The 21,208-nt window shown below is 46.7% G+C and overlaps 2 protein-coding genes across 3 annotated transcripts in view; one reads left to right on the forward strand and one right to left on the reverse strand.

Moving 5' to 3' along the window:
* The window catches only part of LPP (LIM domain containing preferred translocation partner in lipoma), an 826,113-nt gene that overhangs the window by 740,278 nt on the left and 64,627 nt on the right, over positions 1–21,208 (forward strand). The window lies entirely within an intron of this gene.
* P3H2 (prolyl 3-hydroxylase 2) overlaps positions 1–21,208 on the reverse strand; it is a 76,028-nt gene that overhangs the window by 49,559 nt on the left and 5,261 nt on the right. Inside the window, exon 1 of one of the 2 annotated variants that reach the window (XM_075507137.1) lies at positions 7,101–7,122. The exons of the other annotated variant lie outside the window; for it this stretch is intronic. The gene's annotated coding sequence lies outside the window, so the exon portion shown is untranslated. Of the gene's footprint in view, positions 1–7,100; positions 7,123–21,208 lie in introns of those variants that run through there. 2 annotated transcript variants of the gene reach the window in all.

Below are 21,208 nucleotides of genomic sequence, written 5' to 3' on the forward strand. Positions count from 1 at the left end.
GTGAACGGCCCTTGTCATCTAATCCCTCTTCATGAGGAGGCTTCCTCCTTTTTGAAACAGCATCTTCAAGTTATCACTGGCCCCTTCTCCCCATACTCCAGCATCAGCAGAGCCAAGTCCCCAGACACAGGAGTACGTTGCTGAGCTCACGTCCTCTTACGGAATTGCCTCTGTCTGTAGAGGCCACAAGCTGACAGCACTTGTTTGGATTCCTTTCTTGGATCAAACTTTGCTTGAAACACTGGATTTTCCCCACTTCTTCCACTTTCCTTCTGTAACATGAAGCAATACTTTTTCCCCTATAAAAACTGAAATTAGGAGCATACAACCTTAATTATTTATAATTTTTGGCCCACGCAGTCTCAGCATCACCCTGCCAAGCACTACTCGCTGCTTGGAAGGCTGACAAAATGTGATCAGCCATAAACAAATGAACTTTAATTCCACTACAGGACGGGAATGGAAGGGAGAGGAAAGGAGAAAGGGGAAAGGGCAGTTAAAATTCTATACTTTTTAACGGAAACTCTTTAACTCTGGTGAAACCAAACGCAAACAGAATAAAAAGATTATATGTAAAGCTGTTCGAAATCAATACTACAAGGTGGTAGATGTATTGAGAGCAAATGGTATCAGACACTTATCACTTTTGCTCTTCTGCAACGGCGAAGGATGATGACCCTGCTGCAGAGTGACAGCACACTTACAGACTGGTCTGCTATTGTCTATCAGCAGTTTATGGTAAGTCTGAAGCCAGGATGAGGGGAAGACAGGTTATCAGCTCTCTTTGGAGTCAGAGATAACAGAGTGAGGGGGGAAAGGTGGAAAACACATCTCCAGTTTTCTAAAGAGAGCTCATCTAAGAGCTGTAGCCCAAAGGAGCACATACTCTGTGTGGCTTTATCCATAGACATGATTGTAATAGAGATTCATGGGTTGAGCTGCTTAGTGATGCTTACATCTGAGAAGGGATTTAGGAAAGCTGAAAGTCAGCTACCCGGTTTGGATAGTTGGAATTTGGCATAGCAATCTGACCTATATTAAGTTTCCACCCACTTGAGTACTACTTGGAGGAGACTCTTAACCACTTCTCTTGAATCCTGCACTTCCAGTTTGTAAAACAGGTTAATTGACAAAGAATCTGAGTTACCTCAGAGGAGGAGAATGATGAGAGGCTTCCTCTGTCTGGATCTGATAATTCATTACCCAGTGGAGGGGAATTCGCTTGTAAGGGTGACCACAGGCAACTCAGTAAAACACTGAGGAACTCATTGTCTTCAACACTAGTTGCAGCTTCATGGTGCTGCGTGGCTGGCTCAGACGCTGTGCCAGCTAGCCTTATCCTGTTAACCAGCTTCCCTGCAAGGCAGGAGGCTCCCCAAATGGCATCTGCTTCCAGAGCAATACCCTGCAGCTCTGCCCCTGCTCTCTAGACCCCTCCTTATGAATTCAGCAGTGCTCTCCAAGTTGACTGACAGGCAGAAGCCTCTAGCATCTCCCATGTCTGCTGACATAGCAGAGCACGCACAACCATTGCACTGCACATGGTTAAGCAAGGGCTCAGCACCATGAACTCTCTTGCCCTGGGAATCGGAGAATCCCACTGCAACACTGAACAACAGGAAGTATTAAATCAGCATCGCTGGAAAAATACCACAAGAAATCACCCACGGGACTCTTCTGCTCTTGCTCTTTTGGCCCTGAATGCAACTTCCTCAGCAAATTAACCATCTCTAACAGGAAATGCTGCCTTTGTCCATCCTGTTGCCTCCAAAACATCTGCTCATCTGCACATGCTGTCAGCGTTCTCGAGTAGGCGTCATCCCCCCTCCGTGACAGGTCTCTCCATAGGAAGAGCCCTTTCTACAAGCTCCAGGAAAAAAAACCTTTTTAGCCCAACGTAGTTTTAACCCAGCCTTCAACTTACAAACACAGAGGATACACCTGCATGGCAAACAATCTGATTTCTGCAGAAATGTAAGTGCTAGAATAACTTGAAGAATGTGGGCTGCTCTTGCAAACAGCGTATCTCACAATAGCATCAGTCTTAACAGTCCCATGGCAGGACACAAGCAGCAAGAAATGAAAATTCTATGCTTTGGGAAAAGTGAACACAAGCTAAACAGAGTCCAGAAGAGTGGGGGAAAAGAAAAAAAAAAAAAAAGAGAGAAAACAACTCACTCTGTAAGGTCTGACCCAGAAGGGAGGGCGGAAAGCAGGGGTTTTCTCAAGATAGAATTGAAAAAACTGAGAGGGGAGCTGAAAACAGCCTTCAAATGTATAAAAGGCTGATACATAAAAAGAAAGGTGATGAATAGTTCTCTATATTTATTAGGGTCTATCCACTAGCTTAGTTTGTAGTATGCAAAAATGTTTATCTAGCTATCAGGGAAAAAAATCCCAACTTCAAGGACAGGCAAACTCAGCGACATTTTCCTTTGGGAATCTGGGATTCTCCTTCTCAGGAGGATTTTAAAAACACACAATCACAGCAGGTGGGTGGACTAGATAAGTTTTTAAAGTGCCTCCCAACCCCACATTTGCACAAATCTATGACTTTGCAGAATTATTTTCAATTTCTAAAAGATCTTGAGCACTTTTAGTTCAGAAAATTTCCCAGGACATATGATTTGCCCTAGTTCTTAATGAATCACTGCAATTGCTAACTGCCCTTAATATTAGAAATAAGCATCCTATTTGTGCTCTGAACTTCCCCAGTTCCAGCTCCAGCAGACCCTGTTGCGGGTTTGTCAGGTGGACCACAGAGCCTTCTGCTGGCATTTTGATTTTCCCACACTGCCCTGTGACCCCTCCACCCCACCAACCTCCCCATCCTGCCTGCTTCCCACACACAAATACACATGCACATTATTAATACGGCACAGAAATCTGTATGTCAATCATCTGCATGAAAGGACAATTTAAATAGCATCACCTACACAGTGACACCGCCCCCCTTTTTTTTTTAATTTTTTTTTCAAGAACTTTTCAATTTCTGAAAGAGTTGACTGAGTCACCAATAAATCAAGACATTACAATGAGGGGAGCAAGAGGAAGGAGGAGGTGACCATTTCAGACAAAAAGCAAGGTGGCAAGTCTTCACGCAGAGCATCATTATACTTTGAAGAAGCGGTGGATGCAAAACCTTTATGGAAGTTCAAAAGCAACCAGACAAATTCATAGAGGAAAATCCAGTGGAGGCTCTCACAGGCACCAACACCAACCTCAGCTCTAGGCTGCCCCACAGCCACCAGTTCTGGAGGCTGGGTGAGCGCTTGAGGCAAGTGTCACAACATTTTCACTGTTCTTCTAAGCTGGCCCCACTCTTAGGGACCTTTATTCTAACTGGATACAGCTGCTCTTGCCTCAGTTGCCTAAAAACAAAAAAAATAAACAAACCTCCCCCTCCCACCATACCATTAATCATCTGTTTTCTAGTGCACACAATGTTACTAAGAGTAACAACAGCAATAACAAAAAGCCTGGGACAAATAGATTTCCTCACTAGAAAATCCAAATGTGGTTTCTGCACTACACATCCATAGTCTGTTATTGCAAGGAGCTTCAAAGGAGCAGAATTGCAGGAAAGAGTTTATGACACATCTGGTATGAGGCTCAAGTTTATCTGGAAGGGAACTTAATTGAAACAGAAAAATCCTAACTAAGATTGGAATCCTTAACAACCTTCCCAGCACCCAAACAGGAAATTCCAGGTGGGAAACTGCTTCTCTTGCAACTTTGCCTCCTCCTGAAACCGTAAGTCAAAGGAGCCCTGTGTGGGCCAGGCAGCATGTCACCTCTGATTTCATGCTGCTCCTTGGCACCCTACTGAACCCAACGGTATAGACCCAGGAAAGAGGTAGATGAAAATAAGTTACTTGACTGATGTCATGAGTATCTTTGAAAACACAGGAGCAGAAAATCAATCCGTAGCGCAAGATCAGTGCATCAGGCACAGGCAGGCAGCCACTCATGCACCACTGCCTTCATCAGCCTTCTCCTTGGCTGGTACCTCAAGCTTCAGCCTAATTTATTGCTCTCCCCCAGAGCGCCCATAGAACCTCTGATTGTTTCCTCATGCTGGGACATTTCAGCTAAAGCATCTATTGCATGAGAAGCATCAACAAGTCGCTTGATGAAATTCAGATTAGCACTTCACACCTTTTAGGATAAAAATAACCAGAGGAAACTGGGATTCATCCCAAAACACACTAGACAATTCACATTAACCAGGGGATGATATACCTGTCTCATTTCCAAGCCTCCACCTCCTCTTCTACAGCAAGATAAATGGCAAAGAAAACAAACCAACACCCTCTACATTTTTCTTCTGCAAGGATCCAGTTTCCATGAGACTAGTCTGCCTTGTCTGTGAGCTGGAAAATAAACCAGAGCTCTGCTCTTTCTCAAGGGCCAAGATGAAGAGGCTGCGTACAACCAACAATGAAAAAGCCCATGACACTCTACATTTTCCAGGCTCCATTCCAGTCTGGTTGCTTATAACTGAAGTTGTGAAAGAAGTATAGCAAATCTCTTCCTAGAAACAATCTCTTTTGGACAAATGTCACAATATAGGCACCTTCTAGCATCTTCCCCATCTGCCTTTCTGAATCAGCAGAACAGTAACTTCCCAGCCCAGCAAGGTTTCCCTGCTCCAGGTGCCGCAGCAGCCAGCATCACAGCCCAAAACATCACAGCCAGAAAGAGTCCTGACTCCCCAAGGCTGAAGTAAGAAGGCGATCAGCTCTCCAAGAGGCCAACGCCAGCGTTTGCCTCTGGAACTTCAGTGTGAGGTTCACAGCAGCTGTCAGTGCTCGGGGCTTCTGAAAACTTACTTAGTTGCTCTCCTATGGGATGAGACGCCAAACTGCAGGCTCCTGTTTTCAAAATGATGTGACCAAATGGTTCTCAGTGAGGGTTTGGTCCATTCTGCGACTTTCCAGACAAAGCCACGTTGGTATTTCTACTCTGACTTACTCAGTTCTGCTTCCGTTGACACAGTGCCAGTACAGCAATCCCCATATCCCCGTGAGGGGCTAAGAGTTGGGAGCATTCCCGGATTTCATACATCGCAAGGCTTCAGGTGATGAGCTCCTGAGGCCACAGGATCAACCATGCTTACTGCATGGAAAAGACATAAAATCCAGGTCCTTTCTCTGCTCTTTCCCTGAAGGCTGAATCAAGTCCCTTAAATTCTATTTTTGGCTGAAACCACAATGACCAACTGGGAGGTCTGCAAGGGTGGAAAAACCTGGAAAGTCTGAGATGCAACCTACATCATCCCTGGGCTGCATCTGCTTGACTCAGCAAGCTGTAAGGGGGTAACAACAGCATCTGTAGCAATCAAGAGTCTCCTCCTCCCCTTGCAAAAACGTGCAGTTGTGGCACAGCCAGATTCTTAGCAAGCAGTGTATTCAGAGGTGAAAGGGAGGTGAAATAAAAATACTTTCCTTATCTAGCGGATTACAGCAAGACTTTCTCAGTAGGGAATGTGAATGCCAGCTGTCTCGGGGAAGCAGCTCTAGCACCACAGCTTTTATAGTGAAATGGTTTCATCACCCTGTCTACTGCATATCACGCTTGAGACAGCCAGAGAGGGACCGGTGGCAATGTCGGCATCCAGACGTGGCAAACCTCCATCTTGGGAATATTAAGGAAAGACCAAGAGTTGTTTCCCCCTTACACCCCACTTGTGGATTTGGTTAGGTCTAACCAGAAGCACAGGGTGGAAACAAGTGGCTGCGCTGATGAACCAGATAGCATCTAGTATGGGAAGGAGATACAGAAGAAACACAATGTGAATTGCAGGCAGCAATTCACACCTGCTGCCCCACAACAAGTTTAGATCAAACATTCACAGCTTGCAAATGAAGAGATAATTCTTGTCCACCTGCCAGCACACACAGTTCAGCCCAATCCCCACGGCGTGGTGAAGTCTTCTTCCTTCTGCAGTTAACTGCAATGAAAACGTGTAGAGCAAAACCTCTCACCTGCACGTGACTTTGAACAGCTGTACCTGCATGACTGAAATTAATTTAAAAATGAAGAAAGAGGGATGGACTTCAGGTCATTGGAGAGACTCTGTGTCCAGAGCAGGGCACAGAGCAGCACTGCCGGTTCATCTGCCATTGCTACCCTTCTCCCATACATTGCCTTTTTTTTTTTGCATTTTCTATGGAAGGCAATTTGCTGGGGCCTTTTAGTCTTCTAAACTGAATAATTCTAACAAGTCATGGTGTGATCTGTGGCAAAGCACGTGATCAAACTTCTAGCCTCTTCATATCTTTTCATTTTATTGGGGTGGTGGGTGTCTGATGCCCGGCAGATTCTGCCCACAGTCACAAACCGAGGACAGGGAAATCTCGTTCCTCCTTTCACCTTGCTGAACTCGTACACTCTCAGTAATTTATCTACCACGTCAGTGCAAGCACTGCAGGCTCTTTGAGATGAAAGTCCATCAACTCCAGAAGTCTGTATGCCTGTTATCAGCTCTGAGCATCCCATCTGCTAGCACGGAGCAGAACCACACACTGGCTCTGTGCAGATTACACACGAAAAAATCATTATCTGGAGAAAAAAAAGCCATCACCACCATGAAAGAGGAAAGCTGTTAGATGAGCTTTGTGTGCTTATTTGCTCAGCTAAGGTAAGCTTCTTGCCTTGGACCTCCCACAGCACAGACAGAAGTAACAGCTTTTCTTTCTCAGGACCCAGAAGTCTTCTCATCTTTTTTTCATACTCCAACAACTTTGTATCGGGTATGAGCAAATAACATCAATCACCTCTGTCTAACTGCTACCTTGCTGCTTAAGGAACAAATAATGTGATTAATGAACGTCTGAGGGAGAAAACAGAGGCTTTACTAAACATGAAACACCAGCTAAGCACCATGAGCTTTCCTTAAATTCCCTAAAAATGAAGAGCAGCTGCCTGGCACCGATTCCCCCAGCAGCAGAAACTGCAGCATTCGGAGCAGCTCTGGACGCTCCTGAAAATAGGCATGATCCTGTGCCAAAGAAAATAATCCCTTAATTTTATAGGCGTATGAATAAAAAACTAAACTGAAAATTAGAGTGTCTGGGGAGACACATATAATGCATTACCTGGTGTCTAAAAAGGTCTTTTCCTTTGCCTCTCTCCAAGTGTCAGCAAGTGGAACTTGACTGGATTTACATTGAGAGTTCAGGGGGTTCAAATCAAAAACCTGTTCACTTGATGTTCAGTTTGCCATTGATTTCAGTTGTTTGGGGTCAGGCCACTCAAAAAAACAAAAGGAAAAAAAGGCAAAAATTAAAATCTTTCCCAATACTAAAGAGTCCTAGCAGTATCCCACAGCAAGAAAAAGTCCTCAGCACCTCCATGTATTGGCTGCTGGCAGAGGTTTGCCTAAAATTTTTAAAAGGAGATTTTAGGCTCTCTACATAGCAGTGGCATACACTGTTATTGTCTCCTGGTGTGAAACCAGCCAGGATGAAAAGCTGGGCAAAAAAATACATTTTTTGTTCCTGGCTAACTCTTCTGGTCTGTGTGACCAGTAGCAGGAGGAGTCAGGTTGGAAGCAACCTTGATGGGGCTCAGTGGTGAGCATGGGAAGGGGACGCTCGCACCGAGGAGGGCACGTGCCATTCTGGGGAGGGCTGAAGTCCTTCTGTCGTGAAACCTGCACCCGCAAGAAGGAGTGATAGAGAAATCCTGTGACTGCCTGCGTCGCGATGCCCTGCTAACCCAGTGGTGAATCACTGAAGAAACACATGAGCCTCTGGAACAACTTCTAAAGAGTAAGTGGGGAAAGCTCCCACCAGGGCATGACACGAAGCTCTGGAGTTATTTAAAGCACAGAAAATACCAAGAACAGTCCCTGAAATGGCAGCTGTTTGGGACTGGTCTTTTATAAGCTACTCTAAAGAAAGCACTGAATATCCTACTTATGTTGAAAATTATACAGATCGTCTTCCATATTTAGTGCAGGATTGCACAGAGGTAGCCAGGAGACAAGACACATTCATACTCCATCTTTAGCACAACTGCCACCCAGATCCATATGTGATCTTGGCCTTCTACCCTGTATTTAAACTACAATAAGCTGTGCTCTGCATTCAAGGAAAAATGAAAAAAAAGAAAAAAAAAGAATCCAGACCTTTGTGGAGAAGGTTTCAGTGAAAAGGCTGGCTGCTTTTCTGTGGTTACTGAGGTAATGAAACTTCAACAGGGGCTTACACAATGTCAGAGTGGAAGAAATTCTAAGCATCTACTAGAAAGGTTTTAAGTTACTCAAAAGCCTTACTGATAGGATTTCAGAGCCAGCTACGCTATTCAGACACTAATGTGCAAGCGAACACGTCTTTCAAAACCACATGTGGCCAGGCTATTCATACTCCCAGTCTTGCTCCCTACCATTCATAAGCAGGAGTGTGAAGCAGCAGGGCAAATCAAATAAATGACTTCATTCCTCTGGGGATATGAGCAAATGCAAACAAAGAAGCAAACATTTAGAAAATCAGGATGCCATATTTTTGCCAAGTTTTCTTCCAGTGGGGAACTCTGAAGGATTCAAGGAATACAACTGCTATCTTCTTTCCTAAAGCTCCGCGCCCGTGAGTGCACAGGAGTGTGGATGCACAAGCAAGCTTGGAGGTCTCCCAAATCCACAAGACTCCCTGCACAGCTCTGCAGAAGACATCACAGAGCAGTTTAATACACTAACTCTTGTGTAATCGGATATAAAGACATATGTCTCAGGTAAAGCAGAGTTCAGGGTACTGAATCACGTGCCAGGTAAGTGTATCCCTTTTGCTAAAGCGAAGGCCAAAAGCACCTGGAAATCCTCACTTTGTAGTAGAAAGGGTGTTTGTGAACAGGCTAAGATGCTCCCAATTGCTAGCCTGGGAGTCAATCAGAAGACCCATCAGCTCCGCTGCAAATTTTCTTCTGTAACAATACATGTAACTGTAGCTCAGAAAAGAAATGTGTCCATGCTTGCTGCTGAAGACCAATGCCCTACAAAAGAAAGGTTATATTATAAATATGAAATCTTCTAGCGGGATCTAGACAACAAGAAAAAATTACCAAATTTTGGACAGGCTTCAGCGATGGGAAAACCTGATGCGCACTACCTGAGAGCAACCCTGGTTAAACCTCTCCGGCTACCCGGCCTGGAGGACCTGTCCCTCCTGGGGGAAGGACCAAATCCCCGCTGTGACAGTGCTGGCTTTGCCAGACACCTGACACACAGGCTTTACAGGGGTGCAAGCAAAGCTACACGGCCTTCAAAACCATGACACAGACAAGATACCCGACAAGTTAAAAGACACGAATGACAGCCGTTTGCTTTGTGCAGGGTCGAGACCCTGTGAGATATTACCATCAGCTTCCTCTTTCCTAGCCGCAGTGGAGCCTGCCTGGCTGCTACGGTCCCAGCACAAGCTCTTGCTCCAGTTTTCTGCACAAAGAAGTTCAAATCCAACCTTTTTGCAAGTTCCTCCTTTCAAAACAAATCAAACCCATCACTACTCATCTTCCTCAAAACTTGCTACAGGTGAGTGCCCCGCAACATGACAGCATCCCTATGACCACCTCCTCCAGTTTGGCACAGGAGTCTGCCAAGCACATTTGATGCTGTGACTCGTTTCCCCTGATTCCTCTGCCATTTCTGTTCCCTGCCCCACTTTTCTCACTTACATTTCTCTTTTGACTCTCCCATGGGACAAGACAAACTGAAACATGCTCCAGAGCTGAAATTACAGTCCACTCCATGGATTTGAAATTAAGCAGAATATCAACTTTCAAAAAAACTCTCAATGGATGTTGAAATAATTATTTTTCCAGCAGTGATTTTTTTTCTTTTAAAGCAGCAATATGAAAAATAGATAAAGTTTTTCTGCAAAGGGATAGTCACTCTCAGCAACTCTCCTCAAGCAGCACAGCTGCAGACAGGACAAGCTGTGAGCCCTGCTCAGCCCCATGGCTGGCTGGGCTATGAAGACGGGTCTGACTCTCCTTGCACTAGCTCTTGCTGATTGTAAGAGTTTTGCAGAAAGAAATACAGAGGTGTGCAGAGCAGATTCCCAGGGGAATTTGTGGTGTGATGACAGGATGGGACCTATGGCACAGTGTGGTGATGTGACAGAGGGATGGGACTGGGTTCAGGACATTGAGGACCCCCACTTCACCTTTCATCCTCAGCCAGTTGCGTCCTGCTCTGTGAAATGAAAGCTGTTGCCCCTGGACAAGGCAGCTGGCTTTCCAGATTCAGTCCAGGTCCCAACCAGGAAGTGTTCGTAACTCAGGAACCACTCCAAAAACAACCCTTGGGTCCCATTTCCTACAGTGATCCTATCAGGCTTTAAAGGCCCAGAACAAGGAGAACCATTATTCTGCAGCCTGGTAATAATTTAGGGCTCCCACTCATCTGAGATGCTCAATTTCCCCCAGATTCCAGGGATGTCATCAGGTTTTGAGGGCCCTTTAAACAGCAGCAGCAGCAGCTCAGGGAAAAACATGTGGAATAAAATATACTGAAGGTCCCAAAGTCAAAAAGATCTCTGCAAAGGTAATAAGGAATACCTCACCACAAATGTTTGCTGTATGGAGTCCTGTGCCTCTGAAACACAGACACTGTACTGCTCCCTATGAAGGACCTTCAACGAAGGGTCATGTCTGAAGCTGACCGGTCCTGGACCCGCACGGCTGTCATGTCTGTCTCCTCTTTCATATGTAGGACACTTGTGACTGTCCATACTGCTGTACGACCGGTTTCCACTGAGAGGACAGTTAGCTCATACTCTGCTAATATGCCAGGCAGCACTATTGAGCCTGAGCAAACCGCTTCCATAATTGGGCTTTTCTCTTGCAGTACAGGACATCTTTAATTAATGTGCTACCGTTTATGCATGCTATTCCCGCTGGAGCTCACTCGCAGTGCACAGACATCTTGCAGCACATCTGACACTCTGCAAACATGTGATGTTAGTTATGTCTTACAACGCCGAGTGCCTGGTGTATAATTACTGCACATCAAACTCATTCCACAGATGAGCAAATCACGGCATGGTGTGCTGGGCTGGACCAAACCCAGCCATTTCTGTCCTGCTTCACAGACTGTTGCTGGTGGCCACAGCAGCACTTGTCTGGGTCACACGCTTCCAAATAAAACACAGTCGGGATCATCAGGCAGTTGCTACGTATAAGCATGAGGTCTGCCAGATTGCGCCTGAGCGCTGTGTAGAATGAAAACCCAACACGCTGGATTCAAAATGCACGGTTCAACACACAGTGCAGTTGTTGTGCTTTAGTAAGTCATCAGGCATCAACCCAAGCCATTAGAACTGATGTAAGTAAGTCCACAGCAAGTATAGGTACCACTCAGCTAACTCTTTTTCTTTCTGCATAAGCTAAGTCACACTCCCTGCCATTTATGCTAGCAACCTCCAGCTCAGTGCTTGCAGATTAAACGACAGATACACCTATGCCATTACAGTATAAAACTGCAAGTTTTATTGCTAATATCACCGGATTTCAAATCCAGACACCTGTGAGGACTTCCTGCTAAATCCATCACCAACTTACAGTGCAGTCTGGCAGTCAGAGCAGTTGTCCTCAGGATGGACCAAGAACAAAGTGTGCAACTCAGGAGGCTCCCAACCCTGCTATTTTCAGCAGCATTTGGTACCTACCTCTGCCTGAAACTCCCTAGTGCTGACATCCTTCTGTTGTCACTGGTCACTGGCAGGATAAAGACTCTGCTTGCACTGAGCAGCGTCCTGGCTCTGAAACAAGAGATAGCTGAGCACTGCTTTATGACTCCTAATGCTAAGTAAAAGCAGATCTAGTTCTCCATGCCCAGGACTGCTAAAGGACTAAGTGTATATAAGAGCAGAGGGCAAAGCTTGCTGGCACATAAAAGGGAGAGTATAGCACAGCCTAAATCTACTGCAGGTTTGCAACAGGAGAATCTACAAGGATAACCTCCAAAAGGCCTGATGGTCCTCCTGGCACATAGGAAACACTATGAAAAGAGAAGCAGCTTCTCCCTTCCTTGTCTTTCTCCAAACTCTACCTTTCCTACCCCAGGCCCCAAGAGCAGACAGAGCAAAATTAAATATGGTTGAGAGCTCAGCTGTCTGGGCTTAGCTCTCCTTCGTCAATGGTAGAGGATAACCTCCAAACCTGGCATAAAGTAGCTTCAATAAGATGGACAGTGAAGTGGTTCATATAATGCACTATTGACCCAGCTGTACCACGGCACCTAGAAGCACTGATAGCTGCACCAGCATACTGCTTCACTTGGCACAGTAAGCCTGATCACTTCCCAAAGACGCTTCTTTCTAGGCTTGAGTACATTCTTACCCCAGTGAAATAATCCCTCACTCACAGGGCCAAGTGTTGCTGGCTCTTACACCTGAGCAGTCCCTCCCGTCTCAGGTGTGCAGCACAGGCACACACCAGTGGGGTTTTCCTGTTCATCACCCCAGCTCCGTGCATATCTGCGCACGTGAGAAGAGCCTACGATGCACACCTAGAGCATGCAAGAGCACAACTGTCAATCCTACTTCGCAGGACTTGGCTATTCAGCACAGGATGGCTGCAATACCAAGGCAACCCCAAAGAGCAGCACAGAAGATCCCTAAGGACCCGGAGCCCTTTCTGAGCACGGCTCCACCGCCTGACTCTGCTGACAATTCCACTTGGGAGCTGAACTGTAACATTCACCCTATAAAACAACAGCAAAGGAACAGGAATGTAAACAATAAGCCTGAAGCAAGCAAACCTTTCCTATCTAATACTTCTCAAAAGCATCATGAAGGACAGTATGGTTTCTACTCTGCATTTTCCAAGATAACTGAGCACACTGATTACTGGCAGGTCAGTGACAGCTTTAAGTGCTGTAACTTTCCAAGAAAAAGTCCAGGCAAATGATTACTCAGGTCTCTCTACCTGGTTTGGTTTGATTCAAAAAACATTAGAGGCTAAAACCAGTTTATTTAGGAGTCTATAATCCAGCTAGATTTCACAGCAAGGATCCAAAAATAGATTTGGAAAACAGAAGTACGCTGATTAAAATAACAGTGATTCAGAGTTAAAAACACTGCTGCGGGAAGCCTTGTGCTACAGTGCAAAAGTCTTTTTCCAGGGACTGTTTTGTTGAACATCTAAAACCCAAACAGTAATCAGGCTGGAATGAGTCCCCCAAGATGGGGAAATCTCTTTCGTTAAGCTGAGCTTGGGAACATTCAAAGAATCATAGAATCGTAGAATAGTTCAACCCCCAGAGCTTCAGCTGTCACACTGGAGAGGCCAGCTGCCGAAACTGAAACTCTCCTGCACATCCCGGGCAGCCGGGGAGCTACAAGCCTTGTCCTCTACAACCCACTGCCTTGCAGAGCTGCCTCCCCCAGGCACCTCCTCTCACGCTCATCACTGCAGCCTTCCCATCATCCAGGCTTGAACTGCCCGCTCGGGCACTGGGGAACAACCAGGCACTGATGTTGCATGTTGTGCCTTAGTTACACCCAAGTCATTGAGGCTGCTGGAATGAAACCCTAATCCAGCACTAAAGCACTGAGTATGTATAGGATCTGTCCCTTTATACGGTGGCGATTTAGGTCTAGGGATGCTCAGGTCACAGCGAGAAAGATTCAGCCAGTTTGGGTGGCAGACAGCAAACCCGAGCAGCAGGGAGGGTGGCTGGGAAAGCACGACATGCAGAAACAGAAGCGGCAGGAGAGCACAAGGTTCATGCTGATGGGAGCCAGGGGTATAACACCTCCAGCTCCCCCATGCAGACGAAAGTGATGCATGAAGCCTGCCTGAGCTAGGCTTCAGCTGTAACCCAGCTGAAGGCTACAGGCCAGGCATGGACATTACTTAGGGACATGGTGTAGCGGTGGACTTGGTAGTGTTAGGTTTACGGTTGGACTTGATGATCTTAAAGGTCTTTTCCAACCTATGTGATTCTGTGATTACCTGGGGAAGGAGCTCTGTGGCAAACAGGGTTAGCTGCCTGGAGCTGAATAACTGCCCAGCTGGATGCACATGCGGATAAAACAGGGCACTGTTGGTCTGCCGCAGCAGCCAAGTGGAGGGGACTGCAGGATGCATGGACAGCTCAGACGCAAGCAATTGGGAGAGGCAAAGCTGTATGGGAACTGCCGGACCTGACTGCCTGATGTAAAGAGGGGTGGGAGCCTGAGGATGTCCTTTGCATCCTTACAACACACAGAACATGCTTGCAGCGAGCTACCAGAAGCTTGCAGCACAGCCTGGGCTGGACACGCAGTTGACAGCTGCTGAGTGGACAAACTCTGCTTCCTAAAGCGGCACACTGCTGTTTTATTTGCTATTTGCCTGCCTTATAAAAGGATCCAGTCTGAAATCAAGTTTTATTAGCAGTACCCTAGTGAGCCAAGGTGGCTGGCTGGAGGAAGAGACAAACTCGAATGGGCAGTCGCAGCCAGCGAGTCCGCGACTGACCCTGGAGCGCTGACTCTGGAGAAGCAGCAGAGCCACCAGCATCTGGACACCAAGATGCAATGCTTATGTTAAAGGAAACGGAGTGAGACTTCCAACCAAGGGATGAGGGGAACTACCAGCTGCCAAAAGACATTAGTATTTAAAGCGAAGGGAACAGAAGTGACCAAACATGAGAGCAATTCAACTCTTGCCATGCTGTCCATTTGAGGAGGCTGTGCTTGCTGTCAGGTGCCCTGGTCCACACCCACACCAGTGATGCTGGCACTGGTGGCTGTATTTTGGCCCATTCATCGCTCAGGGAGGCCCATTTGGAGACAACCTGGGGGGACTTAACCCCTTCTGCACCACGCCAACCAGCTCCATGGCTGCACAGAGCTGTGTGAAATGGATACCCCCTGCCTGCCCCAGGGGTGGGAGTGCTGGAGCAGGCCCTGCGAGGCTGCAGGCCAGCTTCCCCAGCAGCCCACAACGGGGATTTGCAGTCGCTGCAGCACCCTGAAGTGCCTACGCACAGCATGCTGACTCCGCACCACGGTAATTCATAGCACAAGATGCACCAGCACCACTCGCTCAGGCTGCAGCAAACCCTGCCCCAACCTCCTGCTCTCAGCAGGACTTGGGAACACCACCAAGCAGTAAAAGCCTTTCCCAAAAGCGACGTGAGTCCCCTCTAAACAAACGGCCTTCCCTCACCCACCTCTGGAGATCAGTGCATCTCACAACTCTTGTTTAACAGCCTGCAAACAATTCCCCAGGAGCAGTGCTGCCCACGTGTGAGACAACTTCTGTCTGTTCTCAGCCCCTGCGACACAGAGACCAGCAGTCCTGGCAGGCAGGATGCTTTGCAACACACCTGAAAGGGACATGGGTGAGGTGAACTCTCTGAAAATAATGTTTTTTAACTAATTCTAGCTTCCTTAAAATAGAATGAAGTTTAATAGAGTCCTTAAAAAAAGGCAATCCCTTATCACCTACCTACACATCTCCAAGATTATCCCTAGAAAGACTCTCAAGAACAAAATGAAAGGTTTTGTTCAATGAAGCATCTCGGGAATACCAGTGCATTAAAAAAATCCACTTATTACACAGCTCTGTAAGTAAGAAAAATGGAAACCAACGCATTTTCCTCCCCATCACTAAAATACCTTGCTCAGTCACAGATCCTTTGGATGAGGCTGGCAGCCCTGGACGGGGAAGTGTTTTCCAGCAGCAGCACAGTGCAACGTACCGCAAGTCAGTGCTCTTCCTTTCAGACTATTTCAATGAAACTTTGCAGCTTCTCATCTGCTTCCAAAGAGACAGAGTAACTCAGGACACGGATGCCCCAGAATATATATTAAGCCTTAGAACAGGCAGTGCCTTGGCAAAAACCCGTTTAAAAACAGAGCCTTCTAAGCAAGGGAACCAACAGACTCTGCTTCAGTCCCTGGGCAGTCACAGCAACACCTTCAGCAAATATTTTGAAGGATATTTTCCAAGCTCTTTCTCTCTGTACCACACTGATCTTTTCTGGGAAGGGATACGGCTGGCTCCATCTTCAAAAGAAGTTGCACCCACAGCCCTGGGCTATGAACTTCAGCACACCTCCCCATCACACCCTCCAGAGTCCAGCCCTGACCTCAAAGAGCTGCGGGGTTTAGGCAGTGCCCTACCTGCAATACTCTCATGCAGGATTTGCCCACCCTTTGTTTTTGCAGCAAAGCTGCAGGTAGAAGGCTCTCCGGACTCAAGTGCTCCTGCCTCTGACTTTGAGAGGACACAGCACGGTCTCAGGTTTCTTTCTGCAGGGACACGATGCGAGATCAATGCCACCACTGCAGCTGGTTTGGAAAAATGATGGTGAAAAGCAGCACGTTGGCGTTTAACAACCATTTTTGTGATTTTTCTGATTTTTTTTGTTTAAATTCCATTGCAAAATCCCTGTGTGCTGGGAGGGAGAGGAGCACGTGCAAGACCCAGGGTGGCTTTGCACCAAAGAGGAGCAGAGGACCGGGCAACGTGTCTCCATGCAAAGGAAGGAGCGATGCCACTTGGCAAGGCGGCAAGCAAAGGTTTGGCTCTGCTAGGGCAGCCTACCAGCCTCATGCGGGTCAGCAAGCAGCCACATTAGCATCAATTGCCGTTTATTGCAGCCACAGCTATTCCCGTTGGCTGTGTCATGTCCAACCCCACTTACACCGGCTCTATGCTGCAGTACCCACACTCACAACGCTACAAATAGCTCGGACACGCACATGCCAGCGAGCGACTGCACACAGCGTGGCATCGCCCTGAACAAACCCGGTGATGGGAGAGAAGCAGCAGAGCACCTCGCACCGCTCCCTGGTGCCAACAGCGTCCCCAAAACATGCTTCTGATCTGCTACCAAATTTTAATTCTATACCCTAAGTATGCAATTTACTATAGTGGAAACAAGATTTTTTTAAAGGTGGAACCGTGAGTTTGGCTTTGGACCTAAATCCCAGTTTTCAAGCACTGAATGCATCTCCCATAGGAGCCCCTGTCATTCAGCACATTCAGGGAAACGGTTCACTGCTCAAACCTGATGTTAGTGCCTTGGCATGAAGCTCTTGGGACAAAGGTACGCTTTGGTGGTGCAGACAGTCCATTTCTGACAGCGTCACTTCATGTTCTGCTCCTTCAGGTGTTTTCTGCCACCTCCCAGATGTTCCCCCCACCCTTAATAAAACCTTTAGCGCTACAAAGACAGAAATTTCTCCTGCTTGTGGCTACCCCACATTTAAAACCCCCTGGCTGCCCTGTGCCCCTGGTGCTAATGACATTCTCCCAAGCAGCCCGTCTGCAAACTCTGCCTGACCTGAGAACCAGCATCAGGGCAGGGAGCGGAGGGTGGTGGCAGCCGTCACCTCCGCACTGTGAGGGAACATGTTCCTCAGCACGACACCATGGTCAGCGTGCTGTCCCGCACCCTATCTGCTTCCCATCTCAGCATGAGCATAAACTCAGCCTTTCATCCAATCCTGAAAGAACATGTTTTTCTCCTCTTTTTTTTTTTTTTTTTTAAGTGAACAAGAAGCTACAAGTGAGTATTTGGCCTTCACAACCGATGGGCTGCAGCCAAACGCTGCCATATGTTCCAGCTAATACACGTGGGCTTTGCTTCCCATCCAAGGAAGGTAAAAAAGGACGTTTATGAGCCGGGATTCAGCAGGAGCGTGTGGGAAGGAAGGGGTGGGGAGGGGATGCTATTTTTGTTGCTATAATTATTCGGTGGCCAAATCCCTGACCCTTGACGTCAGCTCTGGAGGGTCTGTTTAACTGACCAGTTGTCATGGGAAGGAGGAGGACTGGTTGGGAGGCACAGACTGACAAGGAACAGCTCTTTGCTGCCTGAACCCACACACAGGCAGACCCCCTGCCTCCATTAGTCATCACCAGCTCACGGCCAAGAAATAAAAATGTCAATACCTTATTGCCGATACATTGGCTGGAAACAACAGCATCCAGGGAACTTCGCGCCCTCCTTCCTGCCATCAGTTACTGTTCAAAAGCACGGGCCAAATCCTGATCTCAGTTTCCCCAGTGTAAAGGCAGAGAAACTCCACGGCCCTCAGCTGGGTCACCCTGGGTTCACATCGATGTTTCCAAACTCGGCCCGGCCTCGGTCCAGACTACACACATGGAAATATGCCATGTGCGGAGTACAGGGGTCCCTACTCCTCAGGAACAAACCCAACCACAATGACTAATTCATACCACCTCCAAAGGAAAAAACTAAGATAAATAACCCCTGAATCCCTTGCTCCAGATGTCAAGCCCTGCCTCGAGCCCAGAGTCCTGCTAGCAAGGCTCCTGCAGCACTCAGGAGGTTGGCAGCAAATGGCTCAGTTACTGACACAATGGTTTCTCGTTACTGCCCACACCATCCACGATGAAATCACCAGTTGTACAAGGAAATGGGAATAATCCTTGTTGAAACCTCAGGCACAGCTAGTGAGTACTGGACAGAAGTTTGCTTAGCAGGGCTAAATTGCATTGCTCATTCACATGCAGTTCATTATCAGCTACCATTAGTTATTCCTGTGGCCAAAGACAACAAAAGGACTCGGCAGAAGCCAGAGCAGAGCTCACGAGGGCGAATGGATGAGAATTAACAGGCAGCGCAAAAAGCCATTTAAGAAATCCCAGCACAATGCAGCACATGGACAGGCCAGTTCAGCAGCAAGGCTCTGCCAAGGAGCAGCCAGCGGAGGAAGCTGTCATGAGATGAATGATGAGCAAGGTGCAAAAAACCACAGAAAACTAAGGAGATAAAAGAACAGGGAAGGGGCAGGTTCCCGGGTTACAGCACAGCAGCGGGAGTCTGTTCCCCAAAGCCAATGGGCTCTCCTGCACTATCGGTGCCCAGTTTTTCCCGAGTTGGAATGTTAACCTAGCTCATGCATTGGGATGCCTTTAGATCAAGGCCTCAAAAGATCCAGCGAAACCGTGTGAGTCACAGTACTGTCTTCTCCATCATCCAAGCCACGGCACCAGGGATTTTCAAGAAATAAGAGGAATCCAGGCTTACCTTTTTTTCTCCAAAAGATGAGAAATTTTGCAGGCTGGGACCTGCTGCCAGTATATTTTGGAGCCCTGGCACGACTGTATAGCTATGAGGTAGAAAGAGGAACTTGGCAAGACAAAAAAGTAGCCCTGGCCATCAAATGGCTGATTACTATGAAATGAGCTTAGTGGGTCTGAGACCAGTTTGTGCTAACTGGTTGTGTCCTGATTCGCAGCGGTGCTGAGCAGGGCTGTGCTGATTTACTATCAGTTGAAATGATGTGGAAATCTGCAAACACCATACTTCTGCTTCCGGATTTGCTCTATTAAAAAAAACCAAACCCAACAACAACAAAAAAAACCCAGCAGAAAGTCACTGCAACCATCTAGTCTAACTTTTAGTGCAACACTAGCCCGGAGTCAAGTCCAAAAAGTCAAGACTGAGTCTCCTGTGAAGACAGTGAGGGAGCGCAGTGTAATTCTTAGTAAATTGGTTTCAACTGCTGTCTCACCTTCACCACAAAAACATGCACATTTGCTCGTGTCAGTATTGAACCACTGGGCCACCTCTTTCCCTCTCTGATAATACTTTCAACTCAAAATGAAACATTTCATTTGAAATGGTCAGCAAGAACAGGGGCAGGGGCAGTTGGGTCAGTGTCCTGGGTTTAGGGCAGGATATTTAGTTCTGCCCTAAACCCGGGACGCTGACCCAACCATCAAGACTCAGAGTTTTCCATCCCATAAACTGAGTTTATTTTTGTCTACATAATTTTAACTTTCTGAGCACTAACATTTACCCTCTGGTGAAGACTAGGAATGCTCTCTCAGAAAATCTAAATAAAGAGACGTTCCAAGAGATTAGTTCTGGGATCTATTTACTTAGCCAGTATCTGAGTAATAGCAGTTCTCAAGATTAAAGATAAATAAACACCACTAATAGTAATAATCCAAATAGTAATTATTATCCAATAGCTCTACTATAGGTCTTTGTCTGAGATGTGTCATATAAATCCTACGAAAACAAGACCAACTGGCCAGGCAAACCTCGCAGGACAGGTGGTGGCTGTGGTGAGAAATAGCCTCAGTAGTCTGCTCCCACAAAGACTTTTTATTAGCGTGATTTTGCACATTATTCTGTGTCACTACCCATGAGACGCCATAAATGAAATCACCACCTTTCTGCCAAAGGCTGCGCTTTACCCCAGGACAGGACACCGTTATCTGCTTAAGTCCATGCAGCATTACAGAATGGAGGAAAATGGAACAAAACATTTATGGAAAATATCAGCCCTTGAGTGAAACAAACCAAATTCCCAAAGCAACTACATTAGTGTGAATCCAGAGTTACTTCGTGATCCCTAGGCAGGTGATCTAGACGCCTGTCAAGGAGACAAAAGACTCTGGCCCAGCACAACAGCGCAGAGATGGACAGCAGCGGTAGTTACTCAAGATGGAAAGAATTTGGTGGAGATGTCTTCACAACCATCCTGAGGCTTGCTACAGGCGCTCAGAGACAGATGCCCAAGTGTAGCTGGTGGCAGAAGAGAGAACGATCAGTTTGGAGTGGTTAGAGGTCTAGGTCTGTTTGGTTTGTTTTGTTTTTTCTCTTTTTCTCCTCCCTTGAGTTTGGATTCCCATAAATAGGGAGTTTTCAAAGGCAGACCTGAAGTAGGGCAATAATCTGTATCACAAAGGTTTCTGAGAGTTTGGGCTCCCACTCTGTTTCCTTTTTTTTTCTCCTATGGTCTTTTATCAAGTTATTATTGTGTCTGTATTGCATTTCAGACATCTTGGTGGCGCGGGTGGGCAGGAGAGCATGGTGCGACGCAAGGACACACTCCCAGCGGTGCCTCCAGCACTGCCCCATCAGCTGCAGCTTGGAAGACCCAGCAGAGAAGATAACGGCGCAAAGTCAGTGTTTTCCCCAAACAAGACCACTAGAAAGATTAAGCTGCCCGTATAAAGTTTGTATGACCAGAAAAAGATTTTTTTAAAAAGAAACAACTTTCAAGAACAAATAAACAACACGAAAAACCTAAACATTGTTGGTTTATGCTTGCAACACATGAAATCATGATGATAATGGAACTGAAGCACAACTTAGACACAGCAAGGGGGAACTCAAGACAAAGACAGAATAAGAAGACCGAGTTGGACTCTTGCACCTTTTGTTCTACTTAATATCTCACATTACTAAGACAGGAGCAATGTCCTATGCACCGGGGATTTGTTT

This window comes from Mycteria americana, chromosome 7 (genome assembly GCF_035582795.1).
Source record: "Mycteria americana isolate JAX WOST 10 ecotype Jacksonville Zoo and Gardens chromosome 7, USCA_MyAme_1.0, whole genome shotgun sequence".
In the NCBI taxonomy this organism is placed as follows: domain Eukaryota; kingdom Metazoa; phylum Chordata; class Aves; order Ciconiiformes; family Ciconiidae; genus Mycteria; species Mycteria americana.